Raw genomic sequence first — 6726 nt, forward strand, 5'->3', positions numbered from 1 at the left:
CATCCCTGGCCACCAATACAGCATCTATAAGTCCTTGTACATCTTAATACCCCTTGGATGGATGGAATACGGAGATGTATGTGCCTCTGTCAAAATATCCTCTCTGATCGAATCAACACTAGGCACCCACATCCTTCCTCTGTACTTCACAATACCATTGGACACTGCGTAGAGTACACTGCCCTTGACTTCATCCTTAAGTCTCCATTTCTATAACTGTTCATCTGAAGACTGACCTTTACGGATTCGGTCCAACAAAGAAGACTGGACTGTCAGATTAGACAACTTGGGAGCTCTGTCCTTAGGATAAAATTCTAGGCCAAACCTCTGAATCTCTGACTGAAAAGATCTCTGCGATGACAGTTGCGCTATGATTGCTACTTTCCAGCTCAAATCTTCTGCCACAACATTAGCTTTCCCTGGATGGTAGCTAATTTAACAATCGTAGTCTTTTATTAACTCCAACCACCGTCTTTGTCTTAAGTTCAGCTCCTTCTGCGAGAAGAAGTACTTGAGACTCTTGTGATCAATGAATATTTGACATTTCTTGCCATACAAATAATGTCTCCATATCTTCAACACAAAGACAATGACAGCTAACTCGAGATCATGAGTTGGGTAGTTATCCTCATGCACTTTCAACTTTCTGGAGGAATATACTATAACTCGACCATGCTGCATCAATACCGCGCCTAAACCGAGCTTAGAAGCATCGGTGTATAATGCAAAATTGCTTTGCCCTAACGGCATGGCTAAAACTGGTGTTGTGATAAGAGCTTGCTTCAAAGTATCGAAACTTTTCTGACATTCTTCACTCCATACAAATTTAACATTTTTCTTATTCAATGAAGTGAGTGGCACTGCAATCGAGAAAAACCCCTGAATAAATTTCTTGTAGTAGCCTGCCAAGCCTAGGAAACTATGGATCTCTGATGCATTCTTCGGCTCGACCCATTCTTTTACTGCCTCCACTTTAGCTGGATCCACCTCAATGCCACTGCTAAATATGATAAGTCCCAAAAATGCTATTTTTTCCAACTAGAATTCACACTTATTGAATTTTGCAAACAACTTGTAACTTTGCAAGACTTGTAAAATTGTACCCAAATGTTGACTGTGTTATTCATGACTCTTCGAGTAAATAAGAATGTCGTCAATGAATGTTATGACGAACTGATATAGGTAGGGCTGAAATACTCGATTCATTGGTCCATAAAAATCGCTGGAGCATTCGTTATTCCAAATGACATCACTAAGAATTCGTAGTGCCCATATCTAATTTTGAAGGTTGTCTTATGAACATCTGCATCCTTTACCTTCAGCTGATGATACCTAGGTAGATCTATCTTAGAGAACAATGTAGCTCTCTGCAAATGATCGAATAAGTCCTCGATCTTTGGTAATGGGTATTTATTCTTGATCTCTACCTTGTTCAATTCTCGGTAATCTATACACAGCATCATGCTTCCATCTTTCTTCTTTACGAAGAGCACTGGTGCCCCCCATGGTGAGAAACTAAGGCGGATGAATTCTTTTTCTAGGAGCTCCTGAATTTGCTATTTGAGCTCTAACATCTCTGCTTGAGCCAAATGGTACGGTGCTTTAGAGATTGGTACAGTGCTTGGCACAAGGTCAATGGCGAACTTCACCTCTCTCTCTGGTGGAAGGATTGTGACGTCGTCCGGGAAAACGTCAGGAAACTCTTTGACAACTTGTATAAGTCCCGGATGGTAGCTAATGTCGCAGTCATAATCCTTCATTAGCTCTACCCACCTCCGTTGTCTCATGTTCACCTCTTTCTGTGTGAAAAAGTACTTCAGGCTTTTGTGATTAGTGAAAATCCTTCACTTCTCCCCATACAGATAATGCCTCCAAATCTTCAGGTCAAAAACCACTTCTGCTAGCTCGAGGTCATGAGTCGGATATTTTTTCTCATGGACCTTCAACTGTATAGATGCCTATGCTAAATTCTGTCATGTTGCATTAGAACTGAGCCCAAACCGAGCTTCGAAACATCTGTATAAACAACAAACACTCCTTGCCCTGATGACGTAGCTAGAACTGGTGTTGTGGTCAACGCCTGATTCAGCCTGTCAAAACTCTCCTGGCACTCTGATCCTCAGATGAATTTGGAATTCTTCTTCGTCAAGGCGGTCATAGGCGCCGCAATAGAAGAAAAGCCCTGAATGAACTTCCGGTAATATCCAGCAAATCCCAAGAAACTGCGGATCTTAGTCCCACTCTTAGGCACTGGCCAATCTCAGACTGCCTCAACCTTGCTGGGATCGACCTCCACTCCATCTCGGGATACAATGTTGCCCAAGAATGCCACTCTGTCTAGCAAGAACTCGCACTTATTGAACTTGGCATACATTCGTCTGTCTTGTAAAGTCTACAGTAGGGTCCTCAGATGCTGATTGTGCTCCTCTTTGCTCTTTGAATAGATCAGGATGTCGTCTATGAAAACTATGACGAACTGATCCAAATACGGTTGAAACACGCGATTTATGAGATCTATGAAGATCGCTGGTGTGTTCGTCAAACCGAAGGGCATCACTATAAACTCATAGTGCCCATAACGCGTCCTGAGTGCCGTCTTATGCACGTCAGAATCTTTCACCTTCAGCTGGTGGTATCTTGATCAGAGATCTATCTTTGAGAATAGTGATGCCCCCTGAAACTGATCAAATAGATCCTCGATCCTGGGCAGTGAATACTTGTTCTTGATCGTGACTCTGTTCAGTTCTCTGTAATCAATGCAGAGCCGCATGCTGCCATCTTTCTTCTTAACAAACAGTACCGGTACGCCCCGTGGAGAAAGTTAGGGAGAATGAAACCCTTATCTAGCAAGTCCCGTATCTAATCCTTCAGTTCTTTCATCTCTGCAGGTGCTAGAAGATAGTGTGAGGCCCGGGGCCGAAGAAGACGGGGGGTGATCGCCGGTACCATGAGGTTGCACGGACAATGAGCGGCTCCTGGCAGGCTTCTAGGCGGAGGGAACATGAATGAACCGATCTTACACCGGAAGGAGAGGGATTCCGAGACTGTTCAATGTAATGGACTGTACAGTTGAAGAGGGCTTAAAAGATTTGATATGTACTACTCATACCACGAAGGTGCATCTTCTTTTCAGTAGCTCATCACATAAGAACTCCAAAGTTAAGCGTGCTTGACTTGGGGCAATTTTGGGATGGGTGACCTCCTGGGAAGTTTCCTAAGGTGCGTGTGAGTGAGGACATAAGCACGCTGGAAAGACTCGTCTTGGTACAGTGAGGACAGTCGTCGAATCTGGGGCGTTACAGTTGGTATCAGAGCCGACCTCTCTTAGTACGGTGTGGTTCGGGGACGAACCAAGCGGAAGCTGGTGGGCATGTGAGNCTCATACCACGAAAGTGCATCTTCTTTTCAGTAGCTCATCACATAAGAACTCCAAAGTTAAGCGTGCTTGACTTGGGGCAATTTTGGGATGGGTGACCTCCTGGGAAGTTTCCTAGGGTGCGTGTGAGTGAGGACATAAGCACGCTAGAAAGACTCATCTTGGTACAGTGAGGACAGTCGTTGAATCTGGGGCGTTACAGATAGGGCGCCTTAGAAATAGGCACGGTACCTGGCATAAGCTCGATAAAAAATTCCACCTCTCTGTCTGGTGGAATGCCTGAAACGTCGTCCGAGAAAACACTGGGGAAGTCCCTGACCACTTCGACCTCTTCTAGCCTCTAACTTGACTGGATCGGTCACTGTCATGATACTGGCCAAAAATGTCTGGCAGCCTCTCCTCATGAGCTTCCTCGCATAGATGTAAGAAATGATGTGAGGCATCTGCTGATGTCTGGCTGCCTCAAATATAAACGGCTTACCGCTCGACGGTCGGACAGATACTGATCTCTGTCGAAAATCTATGACAGCTCCGTTCGACGAAATCCAGTCCATACCGAGGATAATATCGAACTCCGATTGCGGTAGCACAATCAGGTCTGCTTGCACCTCATTTTTCTACAACCGAAGCGCCAAGCTCTTCACTATCTGAGACGTAAACATCTGACCTCCGGACGGAATCGATGCTCTGAATCCGAAATCCATAGCCTCTGGTATGATTCCTAGTTACTGGACAAAAGATTCGGATATAAACGAATGTGTAGTTCCGGAGTCTAGAAATGCATACGTGACTACACCTGAAATATATATCCTTCCTGCGACAAAACATACCAGCAAATCTGATCGGGTTGAAACTTAAGAAATTTTCTATCAGCAATTATCCCAAAATCCTCAATAAACTACTGATTTGATTCTAGTACCCAATAAAAAATCTCAAATTTTACCTCAAACATTACGAAAATTATAATTTGGCCCTTAAAGTTTCAAATTCTTTACGATTTGTCACTACCATTTCTCGAAAATTGCATTTTTCCCCAAACGATTTCGAATTTAGCCCAAATTATTCCTTATTCCAAATTTAAGTATTTGATCCCCAAAAATTTGAAAAAATTCGAAAACAGTCCTTAAAATTTCAGTTATTGCAATATTGTCCTTAAAAACCCTTAATCAATTCAATTCAATCCTTAAGTCTAACTATTTAGAACATGCAACCTAAGTTATTCTAGGTTCTCAATCCCAAAACAAATCCCACATCAATCATATAACCAAGACGATCAAGGCGGTAAATTAAAATTCTTAAACATAAAGGTTACCAGTGATCAGTGTAGAGTGGCTCCGCCTCGGACTCCTCTGCGTGCATCACATAGGCTCTGTCAGTAGTGGGACCCTTGTTCCTAGGGCAATCAGCTGCCTTGTGGCCCTCTTCCTAGCATATGAAGCATTTGAAGGTTCCCCACATACACTTGCCGAAGTGGAACCGGTTGCACTTCTTACATGGCTGCCTCTCTACCGGCTTAGAAACCCCTGGTGCCTGTGGTGGCCTCTACTGTCCGGGCCTCTGAAATTGTCCCTAGGTCTTCTGTTGCCTCTGATGCCTCGGTGGCCTGGTGAACTGCCTCTTCTGCAGCTGAGAACTAGACTGGGCCTAATGCCTCTTCCGTTGCATCTCGGAATCAATATCTCGGAGAGCCTGCTCTACCTAAAAAGCACAAGTGGTGGCCTCACCATAACTCACCGGTCTCATAAGCATCACATTCCGGCGCAAAGTGGGCCTGAGGCATCCATGAAATGCCTCAACTTCTGTGCGGCGTCCCTCGGAATAAGAGGCACAAAACGACAGCTCCTGTCAAACTTCCTGATTAACCCCGCCACAAACAAGTCCCCCTGCTCGAGACTCATAAACTCCCTCGTCAAGCGATCCCTGAATCTCGTGGTTTTAAGACTCTTTACTAGAGATTGACTACAATAATCACTTAAATGTCTAACATATCTTTTATGGGTTGGAGATGTAGGATTTGCCCAAGGACTTCACCAATGGTCCTTAATTTTTTAATGCCCAAATCCCCACAAAGCCTCGAGAGAATTTATTTAATCAGTCACATTTTATTATTTTAATTGCTTTAAGTATTTATTTAATTTTAAATGTTCTAATGTGTTTAAAAATTTTTTTAGATTTTTCAGGAGAGATGAATACGACATAAAAACGAGAAATTGGTCTTCAGTATCCAGCCGTCGTTTTTTTTTTGTGTTCAGTCCCTGGGTACTTTTTTAGTACCACATTTCGACATGAAGTGTACCACAATTTGTATGACATAGTACCACAATTTTGTGGGTAGGGAGTGAACCCAAAGAAATGTTTTGATTGGGGATTTTTCACCAACTTCCCCACATAAAAACTGAGGAAAAATAATTAAAAAAAGTAAAGAAGGTGACCGAATAAATGGAGGGAATTCCACTTTTTCACAGAAAAGATAGATGGGGGAAAGGCAGCTAGAGTTCCTGGCAGGAGAAGTGATCATTTCAACAACCAAAAAAAAAAAAAAAAAAAAAAACCTTCCAATTTAGTCTAAAATTTCGTGGCATTTCAAGCTATGAGAGTTTACCTCGAATCCATTATCTTTTAATGGAAACGAAAAATCGAACTCTTTGGATATGAATCAATTTTGATATCTATTCGGTTAAAAACTGAATTTGTTCCTCTTAAATTTATATAATTATGAATAAAATAACAATAGAGTAAGTGAGATCATCAAACTATCAAATCTTTTTTTTTAAAAAAAAACTATTATTTATTAATGAAAATATGTAATTTATAAAGTAAAAGATAATTATGATTTTAATTATGATTAAAATCACTTAAGAGGTTAAACCTTTAGCCCCAAAAAAATTTTATTTGGTGGGGTTGTAAAATTAAAATACAGTATTGTTTCAAAAATATGAAAATATATTGAAAAATTCCAATTTCAACCGCGCCAGGTAGGGGTCGAACCTACGACTTTCTGCTTAGGAAACAGACGCTCTATCCACTGAGCTACAGGCGCTTTACATTCAGTGTTCTTCGTATTAAAAATATATATTCCTTTAATATTAACTTAATTTTTCTATTATGTCTGTTTTCAAATCAACAAGAACACTAGGGAAAATATATTATGGAAAAAAAAATATTTGATGTGCAAGCAAACAATCGAAGTCAATTTATAAATATTTCTAAATTAATAATTAATATTATCAAAATGACTTGCTTTTTGGTTTGTGCTTTTTTTTTGACAAAATATCAATTTTAGTCGTGTATGTATTGAAATGTGATATTTTTAGTCATGTATCTTATTGAATCAATTATAGTCTTATAAT

At 41.0% G+C, this 6726-nt stretch overlaps 1 non-coding gene across 1 annotated transcript; it reads right to left on the reverse strand.

Annotated features, from left to right (window-relative positions):
- Positions 1–6343: 6343 nt before the first annotated feature.
- TRNAR-CCU (transfer RNA arginine (anticodon CCU)) lies at positions 6344–6416 on the reverse strand. The gene has a single exon. It is a non-coding gene; the product is annotated as a tRNA-Arg (tRNA).
- Between the last annotated feature and the right edge of the window lie 310 nt (positions 6417–6726).

Source organism: Primulina huaijiensis, chromosome 17 (genome assembly GCF_012295235.1).
Source record: "Primulina huaijiensis isolate GDHJ02 chromosome 17, ASM1229523v2, whole genome shotgun sequence".
Classification (NCBI taxonomy): domain Eukaryota; kingdom Viridiplantae; phylum Streptophyta; class Magnoliopsida; order Lamiales; family Gesneriaceae; genus Primulina; species Primulina huaijiensis.